The sequence below is a fragment of the Mustelus asterias genome, chromosome 11 (genome assembly GCF_964213995.1).
Source record: "Mustelus asterias chromosome 11, sMusAst1.hap1.1, whole genome shotgun sequence".
NCBI classification, from domain to species: Eukaryota; Metazoa; Chordata; class Chondrichthyes; order Carcharhiniformes; family Triakidae; genus Mustelus; species Mustelus asterias.
In genome coordinates, this window is record NC_135811.1 from 12,975,012 (window position 1) to 12,996,958 (window position 21,947).

Below are 21,947 nucleotides of genomic sequence, written 5' to 3' on the forward strand. Positions count from 1 at the left end.
CTCCCAAACTCATGCCCATGTTCACTTTGAAAAGAGAGTTGCATTTATATAGCACCTTTCATAGCCACAGGATGTCCCAAAGCCCTTTAGAGCCAATGAAATACCTTTGCAGTATCGCCACTATTGTAAGATCGGAAATGGAAGCAATTGGCTGAACAAATTCTCAGGAGCGGCAGTGAGATAGCAACCAGATGATCTGTTTTGATGGTGCTGAATGAGGGATAAATGTCCTTTTGGGAAGGAAATCGGCCATCCTTGCCCAGTCTGGCCTACGCGTGACTCCAGAGTCACTGTATGGCTTGTGACTGCCTTCTGAAATGGCCAAGCAAGGGCAATTAGGGATAGACAACAAACGTTGGTCTTGCCAGTGATGCCCACATCCCATGGAAGAATGATTTAAAAAAAATATTGGTCAGGACACCAAATAAACTCTCCCGCTCTTCTTTGATAGAGAGCCACACGGGATCTTACAAATCCACCGGAGTGGACACTCGGGGCCTCGGTTCAACATCCAAAAGACAGCACCTGTGACAGTGCGGCTCTCCTCAGTTCTGTGCAGGAGTGTTGCCCCTTTTTTGCCATGTTGAAATCACCTGAGGTCGGACCTGTCTCTGAGTTAGGAAGTTGTGGGTATGAGGGTGTTACCCTTTGAGCCAGAGCTGACACCATGCCACAGGGAAGACTAGATCACAAATGCTGGATCTAATGTAAGGGGGAGCTATACAATAAATGGCAGAACCATCAGGAGTATAGACACACAGAGGGACCTGGGTGTACAAGTCCACAGATCCTTAAAGGTGGCAGCACAGGTGGAGAGGGTGGTCAAGAAGGCATATGGCATGCTTGCCTTTATTGGATGGGGCATAGAATATAAAAGTTGGCATATGATGTTGCGGCTGTATAGAACGTTGGTTAGGCCACATTTGGAATACTGCGTCCAGTTCTGGTCGCCACACTACCAGAAGGACATGGAGGCTTTGGAGAGAGTACAGAAAAGGTTTACCAGGATGTTGCCTGGTATGGAGGGTCTTAGCTATGAGGAGAGATTGGGTAAACTGGGGATGTTCTCCCTGGAAAGACGGAGGATGAGGGGCGACCTAATAGAGGTGTATAAAATTATGAAGGGCATAGATGGGGTGAACAGTGGGAAGCTTTTTCCCAGGTCGGAGGTGACAAACACAAGGGGTCACAGGTTCAAGGTGAGGGGGGGCAAGGTTCAAAACAGATGTCAGGGGGACGTATTTTACACAGAGGGTGGTGCGGGCCTGGAATGCACTCCCAAGCAAGGTGATTGAGGCGGACACGCTGGCATCGTTTAAGACTTATCTAGATCGCCACATGAACTGACTGGGAATAGAGGGATACAAACGAATGGTCTAGTTGGGCACATGAGCGGCACAGGCTTGGAGGGCTGAAGGGCCTGTTCCTGTGCTGTATTGTTCTTTGTTTGCTAGGCACTGTGAGGAGGGGTATATCTCCTCGTGACCAGTCTCCTGCTGTCAGGGATGGAGGCTCCTTCAGAACATTTTGTAAAATTAAATCTACCTGAAGATCTTTCGACTGCTTCCATCTTTTTCCTTGTGGCTGCTCCTCCCCTTCTATGTCTGGAGTCAGACGGGAAGCAGAGAGATGTTGCACACAAAAGAGTTGGTGTACTCGCCCATGGGGTGGCAGTGGTATTGTCACTGGACTAGTAGTCCAGAGAGCCAGAACAGGATCTGGGGACCTGGGTTCAAATCCCGCCATGGCAGATAAAGTTTATTTATTGGTGTCACAAGTAGGCTTACATTAACACTACAATGAAGTTGTTGTGAAAATCCGCTAGTCGCCACACTCCGGCACCTGTTTGGGTACACTGAGGGAGAATTTAGCACGGCCAATGCACCTAACCAACACGTCTTTCAGATTGTGGGAGGAAACCCACGGGGAGAATGTGCGGACTCTGCACAGACAGTGACTCAAGCCGGGAATTGAATCCAGGTCCCTGACACTGTGAGGCAGTGGCGCTAATCATTGGGCCACCGTGCCGCCCAGATGGTGAAATTTAAATTCAATGAAGATCTGGAATTGAAGTTTAACGATGACTATGATTGTCGATTTTCATAAAAACCCATCTGGTTCATTAATGTCACTTTCAGGAAGGAAATCTGCCATCCTGACCCGGTCTGGCCTACATGTGACTCCAGAGCCACAGCAATGTGGTTGACTCTCAACTGCCCTCTGAACAAGGGCTATTAGGGATAGGCAATAAATGCTGGCAATGCCCATGTCCATGAAAGAATAGCAAAAGAGATCCAAAGCAATACGGTTGACTTACAAATGCCCTCTTAAGAGTGGCACAGTGGTTCGCACTGCTGCCTCACAGCGCCAGGGACCTGGGTTCAATTCTGGCCTTGGGTCACTGTCTGTGTGGAGTTTGCACATTCTCCCCGTGTCTGTGTGGGTTTCCTCCGGGTGCTCCGGTTTCCTCCCATAGTCCGAAGATGTGCGGGTCAGGTGATTGGCCATGCTAAATTGACCCTAGTGTCAGAGGGATTAGCAAAATAAAATACGTGGGGTTGCAGGAATAGGGCCTGGGGTGGGATTGTGGTCGGCGCAGACTCGATGGGCCGAATGGCCTCCTTCTGCACTGTAGGGATTCTATGATTCTATGAAATGGAGGGCAGTTAGGGACAGGCAATCAATGCTGGCCTAGCCAGCGATGTCCTCATCCTGTAAACGAATAAAATAAAAATTCTCACCATGAACTGAAGTTCCAACCAAAAGTACAAGCCTGAAAGGTTGAGTGTCTCAGTTCCAGAACACACGGCTCATACACGTCAGCAGTAAACAAGTCAAAGCGGCAGCAAGGAGAAAGCACGTTTTTAAAATTAAATAACAACAAATAATTGTCTCTTTCTTTGACTTTCTTTGAGCTGTGCTGACAGTCTCCTGACTTAAGTGAAGCGACACAAATTAAATTGCACGCACAGTCCGTGCAGTAAGATTAATTAAACACGCAGTGACAAAAGAGCTCGGGGAGCATGAATCGCAGCAGTGTTCAGATCCCAGGATGGCTGACATACCCTTCACCTCTTGCGGGGATGTATCTGATTAAAAACAGCGCCACGTCCACCAGAGCCAGCATCGATATGGCCTATTTGGACTAAAGGAAAGCTGCCACAGCATACAACACGCACACCCACAAACACAGCTCGTCTCCCTTCCCTTCCATCATGGACCATCACCATCCTCCCCCAGTTGCTGCCTGTTACATTTCTAACTTTTCCCAATTGTGACAATGGTTCGTCAACCTGAACCAGCGACCGTTGTTGCTGCCCGACCCGCTGAACATTTCCAGAATTTTCCATTTTTATTTCAATTCAGCTCTGCTTACTTCAGGTTCTTTTTCTTTGTCCATCTGCAATGACTGTCTGTCTCCGTCATCCCTTTCTTTCCCTTTGCTCGGTATGGTGGTACAGTGGTTAGCACTGCTGCCTGCCAGCGGCAGGGACCTGGGTTCGATTCCCGGCTTGGGTCACTGCCTGTGCAGAGTCTGCATGTGCTCCCCGTGTTTGTGTGGGTTTCCTCCCACAGTCTAAAAGACGTGCTGGTTGGGTGCATTGACCATGCTAAATTCTCCCTTGTGTACCCGAACAGGCGCCGGAGTGTGATGACTAGGGGTTTTCACAGTAATTTTATTTCAATGTTAATGTAAACTTACTTATGACACTAACAAACAAACTTTAAAACTCTCTCACTCTCTCCCTCTCCATTAATGTTCTCTCTCCCTCCCTGTTCCCTCAGGTGTACATGTGTACCTGTGGTATAAATCCTGTTTTTATTGCAATCAGGCATATTTTGAGGAGCTTGACAGAATGTAGTGTATTCTCTAAAGGATGGGCAGCAAGGACAGGGGTCTTGGGAAAGTTGAACTTCAATAGGTTGTGTGAGGCAATGTCTTGAAAGAGCTGTTTATGTGGAGTGAAGTTTGGAAGGCCAGCAAGAAGAGTGTTGGCTATAAGCTGACTCTGAATGTGATCGTACAGATGTGGGTTTCTGTGTTGCTACTGGTGGGGGTACGGTTGGCGTTGTATTTTTAGTATGTCTCGGATCAATACAAACAACACTAGTTTCTAAATGTGCAACAAGAGTTTACACACATCTCTGCAATCAGAAAGTGCCTGCACTCATGCTTCTAGCAAGTAGCTTCCATGATGTCTGTTTTCTTTGCTCGGATTCGCCAAGACTTAACCAATCAAGTACAGTGAGCAAGGATTAGTTACCAGACTCCCTGAATCAAACACAGCAGAATTGAACACTACAGTGGGAATTGAGATGGGTGATGCTTCAGAGGAAGAAGTAGGCCTCCTCTGTGATTGAGCTGGATGTAGGCTTTGAAGTACAGCTTGGAATTAAGCGAAACACTGCGAGTGCGCACTGATAGGAGATGAAATGGGAAAATAAGAATGTGGAATTGCTTTAGTCTTGCAAGTGACCCAATGACTTGATGCCTGACAGAGAGTGTAAATATAAACATGAATCCTGTGTGATAGTGGAGAACACACACAGGTGACGCTTGGTTAAGGGGCAGCATATCAATGAGAAAATTGGGGTTGAAGAACACAAACTTGGAGGGAGAGAGAACTGGTTTTAATGCCTCACTATAGAATGTCCTCATTCTCTGAAGTTTAAGCTTGAGTGTGCATCCCTGTCACAATGCAGGTGGGAGCATGGACTCGAAAGTTCTAACTGAGAGTTTGGGATATAACATTACCATACTGAACTTGTGACCAAGTTGGAGGGACTCCCAGTTCTCAGAAGTTGAATAAGATTCCAGATTAACTTTGCGTCTTCCTCTGTTAAATGATCATTCATTTGAATATTCATCTGCTCCAATTTGCCGTCCCACTCTCTCAGAAGCTGCAGTCGGCGCTCCGACAAAGCTCACTCACTCGGGATTCTGAGCACACAAGGGGGTAGAGAGTCAGCAACTTTGGTGGACCGACGCCAGGAGTGGCCCAGCCGCGTTGGCAGGAAAGCCCGTTGTTAGAGGGTTTGTTGGGCCTCAATGGTTTTGGAGAGTTGGGGTCTTTAGCTGCACAGAAAGGCCTGGAGGAGATTACCCAGGAAAGTCAGCATTTGGACCCGGGTTCAATTCCCAGCTTGGGTCACTGTCTGTGAAGAGTTTGCATGTTCTCCCCGTGTCTGCGTGGGTTTCCTCCGGGTGCTCCGGTTTCCTCCCACACTCCAAAGATGTGCGGGTTAGATTGATTGGCCATGCTAAATTGACCCGAGTGTCAGGGGGATTGGCAGGGTCAATGTGTGGGGTTCTGGGAATAGGGTGGGATTGTGTTCGGTACGGACATGATGGGCCGAGTGGCCTCCTTTTGTACTGTAGGGATTCTATGAACCTAGGTGCAGCACCGGTTTCTAGTGCATCTTTGCGCTGAGGAAGCAGGAGGTGTGAGAAACAGAATCTCTCATTCACTCCAGGCACCACTAGATGAGTATTGCCCTTCAGGATTGGCTGGGAGTCTCCAGGAACTAAAGGCCAATTTTCTAATTTTTAAAAAGATTTCTATTGTCTATTAGTTATGAAGATGTTTGTGACAGGGATGGCTGATTGGGCAGCAGAATGGGGGAAGGTTGTTTGGACGGGGTGTAGGGCACTTGACCCAGAAATAATGACTGGTGTTACCCGGATTTTGAGAGGTGCCTGGTTACAGCTGGTTCAAAAAATGTTATTCTTAGGATATGGGCATCACCGGGGCGGCACGGTAGCACAGTGGTTAGCACTGCTGCTTCACAGCTCCAGGGTCCTGGGTTCGATTCTCGGCTCGGGTCACTGTCTGTGTGGAGTTTGCACATTCTCCTCGGATCTGCGTGGGTTTCCTCCGGGTGCTCCAGTTTCCTCCCACAGTCCAAAGATGTGCGGGTTAGGTTGATTGGCCAGGTTAAAAATTGCCCCTTAGAATCCTAAGATGCGTAGGTTAGAGGGATTAGCGGGTAAGTATGTGGGGGTAGGGCCTGGGTGGGATTGTGGTCGGTGCAGACTCGATGGGCCGAATGGCCTCCTTCTGCACTGTAGGGTTTCTATGATTTCTATTGTCCAATCTCGCTTGCCCTGGACATGTTGGTATTGGGCCTACTTGACCTGCTGCAGCCTGTGCGGTGAGGGTATTTCCGTTGTACTGTTCAAAAGCTTTATAACTCCAGGATTTCCCAAAGTGTTTAGGGTCACTCAAGAGTGGTCTCATAGAATCTTACTGTGCATAAGGAGGCCATTCAGCCCATCGAGTCTGCATTGACCACAACCCATCCAGGCCCTAACCCCATAACCCCATGCACTTACCCAGCTAGTCCCCCTGACTCTAAGGGGCAATTTAGCATGGCCAATCCACCCAACCCGCACATCATTGGTCTCCTTTGTAATGTGGTAAATGGTAGCTGCTTTAGCTTCAAGCAAGGTCCCACAAACAGCAATCTGAAAACAACCAGATAATCTTGTTTTTAATTGAATCCTGGCTCTCTTGCCACAACCTCATGAAAGTAAATGGGCAGAATCTTCCCAAAATTTGTCAGGGAGTCAGCTTCAGTCTGAAAAGCGGTGTGCAGCTGAACAGCCGGGAGTTCTCTCCAGATTCTCTGGCACTCAATCTACAGAGAACCTGGGGGCGTGGTTTGTGCCATCACTCTGGAGGGGCGGGGCCTGTTGGAGTCATGGCAACACTGGCTCCACAGAGATCAGAGCGCCATCTTGAAAAGGTCAGCACGGAAAAGAAACTCCCCCCTCCACCCCCATGGACACGGGGGATGGCCCACAAGCATTGGGACCCCCCCCCCCCCAAACAACAGGGGAATCGGGGTGGCCTCCACCCCACCCATCACACAGACAGCAGCCATTGGCGCACCTGGGTGCTGTCCTCCACACCACTTGGGTACCAGGATGCCCTCCTTCTCCCCACAGGCACCTGTGCCAACCCCGCCCCCCCCCCCCCCCCCCCCCCCCAACAAGCAGTGGGATGACCCCCCCTCTCCCCACAATAAGGGGAATCCATATTGTCCCTGGCACTGCCCTCTGGCACTGTTCGGGCATGTCCCTTTCCCTCTGGTGGTGTGGGGGGGGGTTATACTTTATGCCCCTGACTTTTAAAAACCTGTTGTAAGCCTCGCCGAAGGGAATATTTAGTGATGGGGGGCGCGTATTGCGAGGAAGCCCTACAATGATAATCTAATTTTATTAACATCTATTGAATTGAGGGTGGGAACCTCCTTACATCACAGGTGAGGGGGTGTGGAAAATCAGGAAACGGGATCTCTCCGGCTAGAACCTTGTTTCCCGATTCTCCCATGATTTTGAGCCCACGTCACCGTTATTAGTCAAACAAAATCAACAAGGAGCACAGACCTTGCTTCTAAAACATCATTGTTGTTGCTCACTTTTGTGATAACTCGTGCCACACGAGTCAGTTGGTTTGTGTCGGGGATGAGAGTTACATAGAAAATAGGAGCAGGAGTAGGCCATTCAGCCCTTTGAGCCTGCGCTGCCCTTCAGTGTGATCATGGCTGATCCTCAACCTCAATACCACACTCCCACGCTCTCCCCATTTCCCTTGACACCTTTTGGAGTCCAGAAATCGATTTCCTCCTTAAATATATTGAGTGATTTGGCCTCCACTGTGTTCCGTGGTAGAGAATTCCACAGGTTCACTACCCTCTGAGTGAAGAAATTTCTTCTCATCTCTGTCCTAACTGGCCTACCTCATAACCTGAGGCTGTGACCTCTTGTTGGAACAAAGGACAAAGAAAATTACAGCACAGGAACAGACCCTTTGGCCTTCCAAGTTGAGAGTTTTCTCCAGATTCTCTGGCATTCAGTGTACAGAGAACATGGGTTTGTGCCATCACTCTGGAGAGGCGGGGCCTGTTGGAGTCATGGCAACACTGGCTCCACAGAAATCAGAGTGCCATCTTGAAAAGGTGCCCCAATCAGCACTGAAAAGAAACTCTCCCCTCCAACCCCATGGACACGGAGAATGGCCCACAAGCATTGGGAACCCCCCCCCCTCCAACTTCAGGGGAATCAGGGTGGCCCCCACCCCGACCATGCTGCCCGTTTGAACTAAAACCCTCGACCCTTCCAGAGACTATATCCCTCTATTCCCATCCTATTCATTTATTTGTCAAGACGCTCTTTAAAAGTCATCTTGTTCTTGACACCCCCAGCCAGAGGAAACAACATCCCTGTATCCAGTCTGTCCCAGCTCTGTCAGAGTTTTATACATTTCCATTAGATCCCCTCTCATCATTCCAAATTCCAGTGACTACAGGCCCAAACTCTCCCCACAGGACAATCCTGCCACCCTTGTGGCCTGTATGGGCCTGGTCTTGGCAATGGGTATGAGTGAGTTACATTTTTGACCAGCTCACAGGCTACCTGTGGGGACCCCTTACCCACTGCCAGGGAAAATCGCTGGTTTTTGGGAAGCCCCGATGCGTGTTACTAACATAAACATAACACCTTTAAGGGTCTAGAATCTCTCCTAGAACCTGGCCCGCTTTCTATAAAAAGCAGCCTAAATGTGCCATCTGTGCCCTGGCCCAGATCCTGGCTAACCAGGTCACTGAGACCAAACCTGCATCAACGTCATCCCAAACTCTGGCCCTCATTCGAATACTCTCTGTTGTTTATTTTTTCCCCAAAAAAAGCAATTTCATTTGGAACTTTGCCAGGATCTTTAAATATAGTGGGGAGCTCAGCGATCCACTTCATCCACAACATCCTCAAGTGGTTAAGGAAGTTTGTGAGGCAGGGACTTTTCCCTTGTAAATCCGCACCTGGCTGCTTCCCACTAACTTACTGTATCCCTGGCATCCCTCCAGTCTGGGTCGCCAACTCTGGTTGGATGTATGCCTGGAGGGTTAATCACATGAGCACTCGCCACCAATAGCTCTGTTTGGTCAATTAGCCCACCCCATTTCCAATGTTTCTGTGACTAATAGTGTTGAAAGAATGGCAGGAAAACCGCTCTTCTGTCTCCGGACCTTGCTTGAAGTCAAGGGATTAATCTTCAAGTCTTGAAGGCTCCAGGACATTCCTGGAGAATTGGCAAACCTACGAGGCTGAGAAGAGATGCTGTCAGCACAGATGGACAGGGGCAGCGTTCGCGGGTTAATGCATCTGGCTAAGCCTGGGACGGGCTTGTTTTTTGATTGTCTGGAACTACCAATAGTGTGGGACAGATTTTTTTAAAAAGGTTTTTTTTCCAAAAGGAAAGCTTCATATTCCCACACTTCCCACTGCCATTTACTCCCGGTGAGGGGCGCACCCTGTTACGGGGCTGTTACGATGGTTTTCTTGTTGTATTTAAAACTATCGTTCCCCTCAAATAGCCAGACAAAGGGACAGAGTGATTTAAGATGAATTTTACTGTAGCTATCGGACTCTGAAATCATTCAGACCATTCAGAGTGAAAAATTCAGAAATACATAGGCAATTAAAGTTTCAGCTTCAATTACAAGTAATTAGCATATACCAATAGACGTATAGGAGTTATCTCTATCCAATCATAAGAACATAAGAAATAGGAGCAGGAGTAGGCCATCTCGCCCCTCGAGCCTGCCCCGCCATTCAATAAGATCATGGCTGATCTGACGTGGATCAGTACCACTCTGACGTGGATCAGTACCACTAAATATCACTAAAGTACCACTTAACTAATCATAGTTAAGGTTACATCATGCATACATAAGGATACAATGTCCGATTAAAACTTGAGGTGGCGATGCCGGCGTTGGACTGGGGTGGGCACAGTAAGAAGTCTCACAAAACCAGGTTAAAGTTCAACAGGCTTATTTGGAATCACGAGCTTTCGGAGCGCTGCTCCTTCATCAGGTGAGTGAAGGTTAGTTCACAAACACGGCATATATAGACAAAGACACAATTGAAAGATAATTACAGATTGGAATGTGAAGAATGGTTGGAATGCGAGCGTTTACAGGTAATCAAGTCGTTACAGGTACAGACAATGTGAGCGGAGAGAGGGTAATCACAGGTCAAAAAGCTGTGAATTGTCTCAAGCCAGGACAGTTAGTTGAATTTTGCAAACTCAGGCAGTATGATGGGGGTTATGAGTAGTGTGACATTAAACTTGTAACCCCCCAACCATACTATATATGCCGTGTTTGTGAAATTAAAGCTCGTGATTCCAAATAAACTGGTTGAACTTTAACCTGGTGTTGTGAGACTTCTTACAATTAAAACGTGTGCATGTTATATTATCAAGAAATGGTAGCTATATGACCAATGGTATCTCAACCTCCCTTTCCATTGTTCCTTGTTCTAATGGACAAACATGAATTGCAGCTGCACATAATTCGATTAGTTATAACTTGAGTGTTAGCTGGGCTTACTTTCCCTGTGTGACTGAGGTTCAGCTTGCAGCTTATGTGATTTTTAAACTTGTGTGATTATTAACCCTCTCACACCCCACTGTCATTCACTCTTGATGAGGGATTCAGGAAGTTATGGCATTTGTTGAATATTATTTCTGGACCAGCACTAGCTTACAGGTCAGAACCCACTTCATGGTCTCCCCACACCAGCTAGTCTAGACTTGGCAGGGGAGACAATAGCCTAGTGGTATTACCGCTGGACTATTAATCTAGAAACCCAGCAAATGTTCTGGAGGTCTGTGTTTGAATCCCATCACGGCAGATGTTGGAATTTGAATTCAATAAACAAAAAAGCTGGAATGAAGAATCTACTGATGATAATGAATCGATTGTCGGAAAAACCCATCTGGTTCACTAATGTCCTTTTAGGGAAGGAAATCTGCTGTCCTTACCTGGTCTGGCCTACATGTGACTCCAGAGCCACAGCAATATGGTTGACTCTCAATTGCCCGCCAAGGATAACTACGGATGGGCAATAAATGCTGGCCAGCAACGCCCATGTCTCACGAATGAATAAAAAAAATGTTCCTGCAATTTTCAGATCTGGGATTGACTCTGTTTGCAGCATACAACAGGACTCAGACCTGAGTGGCACAGTGGTTAGCACTGCTGCCTCACAGTGCCAGGGACCTGGGTTTGATTCCGGCCTCGGGTGACTATGTGGAGTTTGCACGTTCTCCCCGTGTCTGCATGCATTTCCTCCGGGTGTTCTGGTTTCCACCCACACTCCAAAGATGTGCAGGTTAGGTACATTGGTCATGCTAAATTGCCCATTATGGTCCAAAGATGTATAGCTTAGCAGGGTAAATGCGGGGGGTTACGGGGATAGGGTTTGGGTGGGATGCTCTGATGAAGAGTCGGTGCAGACCTGATGGGCTGAATGGCCTCCTCCTGCACTGTAGGGATTCTATGAAGTACAAAGAACAGGTTACTTGATCCTCTGTGCTGCCAAATGAGGAGAGGCGGCAACCATTAGTGTGGAATATCTAGTATACCTGCAGCCTCAGTCGTGACAAGTTCACATTCCACTGTGCTTCCATTTTAACTGCTTTTCACATTGTTTGCATGAACTGGGTTATGATTCTCACTGTGAAAGGAACTGGGATTCCCCGAGCACTAATAATCCTGAAATAATGAAAATGAATTTAACTTACGCAATTGCCTTGAAACAATAACCCACGGTCATAGACCATTTACTCAGTGATAGTTTTTTTTTCTTTTTTGAGTTGTCAGCAGATCTTGACCTTAGTTTTTTTTTAAAGTTGCTTTTCTGCGATTGTTGTCCATGTAAATTGAATTCATTCCTTCCTCGGACCTGTGCAGAGTGATACTGGGGTCACAGGCACCAAAATCTGCACTTCCTCTGTAACCACTTCCAGGCCTTCCTCACCGTCGTTTCATGTTCCCCGTATGGCTAGTATTAAATTTGGGAGCCTTGAGCACAAGCTGACACTCCAGTGTTGCACCGAGGGAGTTCTGCACTGTCACAAGTGCCGCCTTTCAGGTGCAAGATTAAACTGAGGCCCTATCAGACCCCTCAGATGAGTTTAAGACTGGATTGCACTGTATGAAGATGACCAAGGGAGTTATCCTGAATGTCCCAGCCAATATCTACTCCTCAATCCACACCTAAAAACAGATTTTCTGTTCAGTACCGCACTGTTGTTTCGTGCGAGCTTGCTGTGCACAAATTGGATGCTGCATTTCCTACATTACCACAGTGACTACACTTTGCAATGGGAAGTACTTCATTGGCCGTGAAGCACTTTGGGACATCCAGAAACTAATGAAAGTTGCTGTCGAAATTTGAGTTGTATTTTTCCTTGCATTAATATCTATAGCCTGTTTTACCAGGCGGAACATTGGGCTGCTTTGTAGTGATGTATCTTTGAGTTGTCAAATAGGGAATGGGAGAGTGTCTTTTAGTCCACAAGCTGTCACAACCCCGACTCTGAACAACTTAACCTCCTGGCAAAGGACGTGCCAAATTTCCCCTTTCACCCATTCCCTCCACTCTGTTATTATCATAGAATCATACAGTGCAGAAAAGGCCCATCGGGTCTGCACCGACACATTAGAAACACCTGAACTCCCACCTAATCCCATCTGCCAGCACTTGGCCCACAGCCCTGAATGTTATGATGTGCCAAGTGCTCATCCAGATACTTTTTAAAGGATGTGAGGCAACCCGCCTCAACCACTCTCCCAGGCAGCGCATTCCAGACCGTCACCACCCTCTGGGTAAAATTTTTTCCTCACATCCCCTCTAAACCTCCTGCCCCTCATCTTGAACCTGTGTCCCCTTGTGACTAACCCTTCAACTATGAGGAAAAACTGCTCCTTATCCACTCTGTCCATGTCTCTCATAATCTTGTACACCTCAATCAGGTCGCCCCTCAGTCTTCTCTGCTCCAACAAAAACAACCCAAGCCTATCCAACCTCTCTTCATAACTTAATGTTCCATCCCAGGCACCATCCTGGTGAATCTCCTCTGCACCCCCTCGAGTGCAACCACATTCCTGTAATGTGGTGACCAGAACTGCACACAGTACTCTGGATGTGGCCTCACCAAAGTTCTATACAACTCCAACATGACTTCCCTGCTTTTGCAAGCTATGCCTCGATTGATAAAGGCAAGTGTCCCATATGTCCTTTTCACCACCCTAACATGCCCTTCCGCTTTCAGAGATCTGTGGACAAACCTTGCAATTGTCCTTTTATATTTTTGGAAATGAAAGATGCTCACAATTTTACTCCTTTAAATTTGTTTGTTTCTGTGGAGCATCAAATTGTTCTACGCAGTGGCACGGCGGCACAGTGGTTAGCACTGCTGCCTCACAGCACCAGGGACCCGGGTTCAATTCTCGGCTTGGATCACTGTCTGTGTGGAGTTTGCATGTTCTCCCCGTGTCTGCGTGGGTTTCCTCCGGGCGCTCCGGTTTCCTCCCACAGTCTGAAAGACGTGCTGGTTAGGTGCATTGGCCATGCTAAATTCTCCCTCAGTGTACCCGAACAGGTGTCGGAGTGTGGCGACTAGGGGATTTTCACAGTAACTTCATTGCAGTGTTAATGTAGGCCTAATTGTAACACTAATAAATAAACTTAAAACATCTGGCAATATGAGGTTCCGATGGTTCTGGCTGAAGTGTGTAGTCCGATGTCCGATAATCAGTATTTTGCAACTTGATTTTGTGTCTCTGTGCACTGTTTGAGAGCACATTTCCACTCCATCTGACGAAGGAGCAGTGCTCCGAAAGCTTATGGTATTTGCTACCAAATAAACCTGTTGGACTTTAACCTGGTGTTGTGAGACTTCTTAATATGAGGTTCGACAAGGGGTTAAGAGAAGGCTGAATGGCGGGTGAGCAGATACAAGGATCCCACTGAGGGGCAGAAAGTACAGGGTAAATTCGACTGTAGAATTTCTAAATTCGCAGCAATTGGTTTCTTCTGTCTAAATAAAAAATCGTTTTAGGCTTTCGGCAGAAAGGAAGCTAAGGAATTAAATCTGCAGCTTGTCTCTTGCTTGTAAGCAGTTGCAAACCAGACGGACCATAGGGGCCTGCTGTATTAAAGAGATGCGAGGAGGCCTCAACCCGCAGGCAAGCATTGAAGCCTTCTGTTCACCCTTCTCCCCCACCCCCTTTCCCACCCACCCATCTTTTCCCTGCTTCTGGCAACACAGCTGCTACAGATAATTCAGCTCTCAGGCCGACAATCAAAGCCCGGAGCTGCACCCTTGACCTGCTTACATTGCGTCTGTTTACAGCGTGTATTCCTGAACATGTCACTGCTTGCTGGATCGGGCAAATGTTTCGCATCAGGGTTTAGAATGTAGGCAGCAATCGACAGAATGCAAATCAGTCATTTCGTCATCAGCGTCTCGCAAGAGTGCGGGACCGAGCCGTTCATAGTCACCGTTCATTTGGTTTGTCTGTTCCTGCTGCACCAAAAGAGGCCATTCAGCCCTTCAGGGCTCTGCCACTGTAATGACTTTAATCAGGCAATTGAGGTGGGCCTGGAGGAATATGAGCTCCCTGATTAAGGGCCAAATTGATGGCCAATCAGGGGGCCTCTTGCTTTGTGTTTAACCAGGCGTGCCGGTTCCTCTGGAACTCCTAGTGTAGGCTGCTAACTGAACTCACTCTGTATGCTGTTGTCCGACTTGTAAATAAAGGGATTTTGGTGAAGGGACTTCTGCCTCCGAGGACTTATTACAGCCACCTTCCTGAATGAGCCTCCCATTACTTCCATTCCCCCAGCGTTAGGCCCACATTTTCAAAGTTCCACCTTGACAGAAGGGGAGGCCCCGTTTTCATAACATAAACTCGGGCAGTCGTTGTGAAGAAGACATCTGCTCTTCCGCGCCACTTAAACTGAAGAAACACCAACACAAAATCACTGACCATGGTGCGCCACATGTGAACATCTGCCCGCAGCGACCCTCGGTCACATCAGATGCACACACCACAACAGAAGTAGGCCATTCAGCCCCTCAAGTCTGTTCTGCCATTGTTAGACTATGGCTAATCTGCAACCTGAACTCCTTTTAGCTGCCATTGCTCCACATCTACTGATACCCACATCCAATAAAAACCTATCCATCTGACTCCTGACGATTTTGATTGGCTCCACACCTGCAACCAAATGTTTTCTCAGCAGCCTTGCCTGATAGAACATAGAACATAGAACATTACAGCGCAGAACAGGCCCTTCGGCCCACGATGTTGCACCGACCAGTTAAAAAAAACAAACTGTGACCCTCCAACCTAAACCAATTTCTTTTCGTCCATGAACCTATCTACGGATCTCTTAAACGCCCCCAAACTAGGCGCATTTACTACTGATGCTGGCAGGGCATTCCAATCCCTCACCACCCTCTGGGTAAAGAACCTACCCCTGACATCGGTTCTATAACTACCCCCCCTCAATTTAAAGCCATGCCCCCTCGTGCTGGATTTCTCCATCAGAGGAAAAAGGCTATCACTATCCACCCTATCTAAACCTCTAATCATCTTATATGTTTCAATAAGATCCCCTCTTAGCCGCCGCCTTTCCAGCGAAAACAATCCCAAATCCCTCAGCCTCTCCTCATAGGATCTCCCCTCCATACCAGGCAACATCCTGGTAAACCTCCTCTGCACCCTCTCCAAAGCCTCCACATCCTTCCTGTAATGTGGGGACCAGAACTGCACACAGTACTCCAAGTGCGGCCGCACCAGAGTTGTGTACAGTTGCAACATAACGCTACGACTCCTAAATTCAATCCCCCTACCAATAAACGCCAAGACACCATATGCCTTCTTAACAACCTTATCTACTTGATTCCCAACTTTCAGGGATCTATGCACACATACACCTAGATCCCTCTGCTCCTCCACACTATTCAAAGTCCTCCCGTTAGCCCTATACTCAACACATCTGTTATTCCTACCAAAGTGAATTACCTCACACTTCTCCGCATTAAACTCCATCCGCCACCTCTCGGCCCAACTTTGCAACCTGTCTAAGTCTTCCTGCAAACTACGACACCCTTCCTCACTGTCTACCACACCACCGACTTTGGTGTCATCAGCAAATTTGCTAATCCACCCAGATATCAGGGGAGTCGATGGTGTAGTGGAAATGTCACTGGATTAGTAATCCAGTAGGCCCAGCCTCTAATCTCTGGCGATATGGGTTCAAATCCCAACATGGTCATTGGTAGAATTTAAATTCTATTAGCTGGTCTGGCCTCCATGTGACTCCAGACCCATAACAACATGGTTGACCTTTAACTGTTCTCAAGGGATGGGCAACAAATGCAGAGCCTTGACGAAGGGTCATCTAGACTCGAAACGCTGGCTCTATTCTCTCCCCACAGATGCTGTCAGACCTGCTGAGATTTTCCAGCATTTTCTGTTTGTGTTGTATGAGACAAAGGGATTATTAATGGTGCCATTAGGGGCTGAAGAGTGTTCATAGCGGCAAAGGTAGGAGAGCAAAATGTGTTAAAGGAGAACAAAGATCAGTGCTCAGTGGGAGCATAACTGGACAAAAGACAGGTGGCCATGCGCAGTAGTGTTGGGACAAGTCACGGGGGCTGAATAACAGAAAACAAAAGTGGGGGGAATCAAGATGGAGGGGAAAGTTCGCACGCTAAAGTTGTTGAACTCAATCTTGAGTCCAGAAGGCTGTAACGTGACCAATTGGAAGATGAGATGCTGCTCCTCCAGCTTGCATTGGGCTTCACTGGAGCATTGCAGCAGTCCAAGGACAGACACATGGGCATGAGAGCAAGATGCTGAGTTAAAATGACAAGCAACAGGATGGTTGGGGTCATGTTTGCAGACTGAGCGAAGCTGTTGCACAAAGTGGTCACCCAATCTGCACTTGATCTTCCCAATGGAGAGGAGACCGCATTGGGAGCAGTGAATGCAATAGACCAAATTGGAGGAGGTGCAAGTGAAGTGATGCTTAATGCTATTGTTTATGTACTGGTCAACTGGAGAGTAAACATTAAGGCCCTGCTTTGAGTGCTGAGGCCTGTTCATTAGATCATAGAAACCCTACAGTGCAAAAGGAGGTCATTTGGCCCATCAAATCTGCACCAACAACAATCCCACCCCAGGCCCTATTCCCACAACCCCACATATTTACCCTGCTGATCTACACATCACAGGACACTAAGGGGCAATTTAGCATGGCCAAACAACCTAACCCACACATCTTTGGACTGTGGGAGGAAACCCACGCAGGAAACTCCATGCAGACAGTGACCCAAGCCGGGAATCGAACCCAGGTCTCTGGAGCTGTGAGGCAGCAGTGCTAACCATTGTGCCACCGTGCCTGTCAGGCAGGACGTGACTAAACAAGGCATTAAGGTGTGGTGGAGACACCACCTGCAGCACCCCCACCTCTCTGCAACCTGTCACTCTGAGACAACTCAAGTAGAAAACCAATCTTGACCTCAGCTTCACTCTTGGGGATTTTTTTTTGCTCTGGTGGCTATTTTTAGTGCACCATAAAATATGTTCTCATCACATTCCTGCTTTTTAACAAGACTCGTTAAACTTGTTTATTTTAATTCCAACACTGATACATCACCAAAGTGCCTCTTGAGTTTGCACATTCAAACTGAGATGTTCTTCTGATTGCAGGATCGATACCGGCATCATTCCAAACAGATTAAATGGTGGGGTTTCTCTGGCTGATGATGCTTTATTGTGGCGAGTAAGTGATACTTTAAGTAGTTCTGCAAAATTCTTTGTCTATTTCTTTTTTCATAAATTGGTCGATAACTGTGTTTAAAAATAGCCCATGTCGGGATGGAGCACAAATAACTCCAATGATGTGTAAATTAGGTTGGTTTACCATGGTCAATTGCCTCTTAGTGTCAAGGGGATTAGCAGGGTAAATACTTTTTAAAAAAAGTTCATTTATTAGTGTCACAAGTAGGCTTACATTAACACTGCAATGAAGTTACTGTGAAAATCTCTTAATCGTCCCACTTGGGTACACTGAGGGAGAATGTAGCATAGCCAATGCACCTAACCAGCACGTCTTTCGGATTGTGAGAGGAAACCAGAGCACCCGGAGGAAACCAACACAGACACGGGGAGAAGGTGCAAACTCCGCACAGACAATGACCCAAGCCAGGAATCAAGCCTGCATCCCTGGCGCTGTGAGGCAGCAGTGCTAACCACTATGCCACCGTGCTGCCCTGCAGGGGATATGGGGATATTTAGGGCCTGGGTGGGATTGTTGTCAGTGCAGGCCCAAATGGGCCGAATGGCCTCCTTCTGCCCTGCAGTGTAGTGACTAAAGCATCCATCATGTGGTACTTCCAAGTGGCCGTGATCGCTTTCTGTACCGTTCCATTGGTGTTCGGGATCTTGCTGTGTACAAAATGGCTGCTGTTTTTGCCAGCGTGACTCAGAAGTCTTGGCACCTCAGTAATAGGCTGAGCCTGAAGCACTTTGAGGATTTTCTGAGAGACGGGATGATGATGCTGTACAGTATTTTTCCTGTTAATCGGAAATTGGACCTTTTATGCCTATTTGCCCATCTGAATTTAGAATTTCTATTGTCACGGACGTTTAGACATGCTGGTGTGTGTGCTATTTTGTTTTACACCTATTGTGCTTACTATTTTTGAAGAGAAAATAAAAACATTTTTTAAGTGTTTGGATGTGAACTTGCTGGTTGGAAGCAATAATCACCAGATTTCATCTAGATTTTACCCTCATGTAAAAACATACCAACATGATTGATTATACAGAGCCTTTTGTTTGTACAATCACTTCCACTTGTTACTGTCAAGAGTTAATGATTTTGAATGCTGAGATTGAAAACATGCAGCTGAATCCCACATATGAAAAGGTCGGTTTAAGGACTAATTAAGGCAAAGCACTAGCAGCTTTTTTTTAAGAACGAGACCTTCAGCACTAATTATGCTGAATCTGCCTGAGGAACCAGGGCTTTGATTTCCCCCAAAGACTTCTTATTAATGATTTAGAAAGACAGGAAAAGGAGGAAGCATTTTAGCCCCATTCCACCATCCAATGAGATCCTAGAATCCCGACAGTGTAGAAGAGGCCATTCGGCCCATCGAGTCTGCACTGGCTCTCTGACAGAGTACCTTATCCAGCCCTCTCCCTGCCTTATCTCATTAACCCCATACATTTAGCACAGCTAATCCATCTAACCTACACATCTTTGGACACTAAGGGGCAATTTAACATGGCCAATCCACTTAACCTGCACATCTTTGGACACTAAGGGGCAATTTAGCATGGCCAATCCACCTAACCTGCACATCTTGGGACATCATGCCTGCCTTACTCCATTCCTGCCTTTTCCCCATTAAACCTTCGGTTAACAAAACTCCATCAATCTCAGATGTAATGTTAAACATTGGATCTAGCATCAATTGCATTTGCAGACCATAGTTCCAAACTTCTACCATCCACCTGAGTTTCAGACTGTTTCCTAATTTTACTCCTGTAAGGTCTGACTTTGAAGCTATGCCCCCCCCTAATCCTAGACTCCCCACCCAGCGGAAACTAGTTTCTCTCAATCTACTCCATTTGTATCTTTACAACTATGAGAAAACCAGTCTCCCACCCATTGACTCTGTCTACACTTCCCGCTGCCTCGGCAAAGCAGCCAGCATAATTAAGGACCTCATGCACCCTGGACATTCTCTCTTCCACCCTCTTCCGTCGGGAAAAAGATACAAAAGTCTGAGGTCACGTACCAACCGACTTGAGAACAGCTTCTTCCCTGCTGCTGTCAGACTTTTAAATGGACTTACCTCGCACTAAGTTGATCTTTCTCTGCACCCCAGCTATGACTATAACACTACATTCTGCACTCTCTCCTTTCCTGCTCTATGAACGGTATGCTTTGTCTGTATAGCGCGCAATAAATAATACTTTTCACTGTATGTTAATACATGTGACAATAATAAATCAAATCAAATCACCCCGAAACCTTCTAAATTCCGGGGAAATTATGGGATGCGGATGACACTGGCAAGGTCAGCACATCTCACCCATCCCTTATTGCCCTTGAACTGAGCGGCTTGCTCTGCCATTTTAGAGGGCAGTTAAGAGTTAAAAGTCTGACTCGCACATAGGTCAGACCAGATAACAATCAGAATCAGTGATAGTTGTCACGTTCAACAAATACAGCGAACGCAGGAAATATTCAGCAGATCTGGCAGCATTTTCTGTTTTAGATTCCAGCATTTTGCTTTTATTATAGTTGTCACGGTCACCATATTGAGACTAACTTCATCATTTATTAATTGGTTTTAAATACCACTAGCTGCCATGGTGGGAGTTGAATCCAGTCCCTCAGGGATTAGGTTTGCTAGTCCAGTGATATTACCACTGTGTCAATCTCCTCGTGAGGTACAGGCCGAGTTGGTGTAGTTTCTCCTTGTAATCTAACACTTGGTGTACAGGCATCACTCTGCTGAAGCTTTGCTGCACTCCCTCCAAGGTGAATCTAGCCAGCAGTCTCTCAATAGTGAGCTTGTCATCCGTGTCCATCAGGCATGGTGAACCTTCAGACGCTCGAGAAGCCCGATTCTGGATCCATAAGTGGTTACACTTCATTGGCTTGTGAACTGGTGGAAGATGTCTTATGATTGCTAAAGGCGCTATATAAATGCAAGTTTTTTTCCTTTTTTAAAATTCTGCTTCCTTGCTATATTTGGAAGGCTGTTTGGTGAGGGACTAACCCTTTCTGGTAAAAGTCTCCATCTCTCTCTCTCTTTCTGGTAAAAGTCTCCCTCTCTCTCTCTCTCTCTGTCACACTCTCTCTCTCTCTCTCTGTCACTCTCTCTCTGTCACTCTCTCTCTGTCACTCTCTCTCTGTCACTCTCTCTCTGTCACTCTCTCTCTGTCACTCTCTCTCTGTCACTCTCTCTCTGTCACTCTCTCTCTGTCACTCTCTCTCTGTCACTCTCTCACTGTCACTCTCTCACTGTCACTCTCTCTCTGTCACTCTCTCTCTGTCACTCTCTCTCTGTCACTCTCTCTCTGTCACTCTCTCTCTGTCACTCTCTCTCTGTCACTCTCTCTCTGTCACTCTCTCTGTCACTCTCTGTCTCTGTCACTCTCCCTCTGTCTCTCTCTCCCTCTGTCTCTCTCTCCCTCTGTCTCTCTCTCCCTCTGTCTCTCTCTCCCTCTGTCTCTCTCTCCCTCTGTCTCTCTCTCTCTCTGTCTCTCTCTCTCTGTCTCTCTCTCTCCCTCTGTCTCTCTCTCCCTCTGTCTCTCTCTCTCTCTCTCTGTCATTCTCTCTCTCTCTGTCATTCTGTCTCTCTGTCACTCTTTCTGTCACTCTCTCTCTGTCACTGTTTCTCTATCTGTCATTCTCTCTGTCTGTCATTCTCGCTGTCTGTCATTCTCGCTGTCACTCTCTCTCTGTCACTCTCTCTCTGTCACTCTCTCTCTCTGTCACTCTCTCTCTGTCACTCTCTCTCTGTCACTCTCTCGCTGTCACTCTCTCGCTGTCACTCTCTCGCTGTCACTCTCTCGCTGTCACTCTCTCGCCGTCACTCTCTCGCTGTCGCTCTCTCTCTCTGTCGCTCTCTCTCTGTCGCTCTCTCTCTCTCGGTCGCTCTCTCTCTCTCTCTCTCTCTCTGTCACTCTCTCTCTCTCTCTCTGTCACACTCTCTCTCTCTCTCTGTCACTCTCTCTCTCTGTCACTCTCTCTCTCTGTCACTCTCTCTCTCTGTCACTCTCTCTCTCTCTGTCACTCTCTCTCTCTGTCTCTCTCTGTCACTCTCTCTCTCTGTCACACTCTCTCTCTCTGTCACTCTCTCTCTCTGTCACTCTCTCTCTCTCTCTGTCACTCTCTCTCTCTGTCACTCTCTCTCTGTCACTCTCTCTCTGTCACTCTCTCTCTTTGTCACTCTCTCTCTCTGTCACTCTCTCTCTCTCTGTCACTCTCTCTCTCTCTCTGTCACTCTCTCTCTCTGTCACTCTCTCTCTCTGTCACTCTCTCTCTCTCTGTCACT

General features: G+C 47.2%; 1 protein-coding gene across 5 annotated transcripts in view; it reads left to right on the top strand.

Moving 5' to 3' along the window:
* lzts2a (leucine zipper, putative tumor suppressor 2a) overlaps positions 1-21,947 on the top strand; it is a 223,234-nt gene that overhangs the window by 43,968 nt on the left and 157,319 nt on the right. For 4 of the 5 annotated variants that reach the window (XM_078223146.1, XM_078223147.1, XM_078223149.1 and 1 more), the window contains exon 2: positions 17,578-17,650. The exons of the other annotated variant lie outside the window; for it this stretch is intronic. The gene's annotated coding sequence lies outside the window, so the exon portion shown is untranslated. The remainder of the gene's footprint in view (positions 1-17,577; positions 17,651-21,947) is intronic. 5 annotated transcript variants of the gene reach the window in all.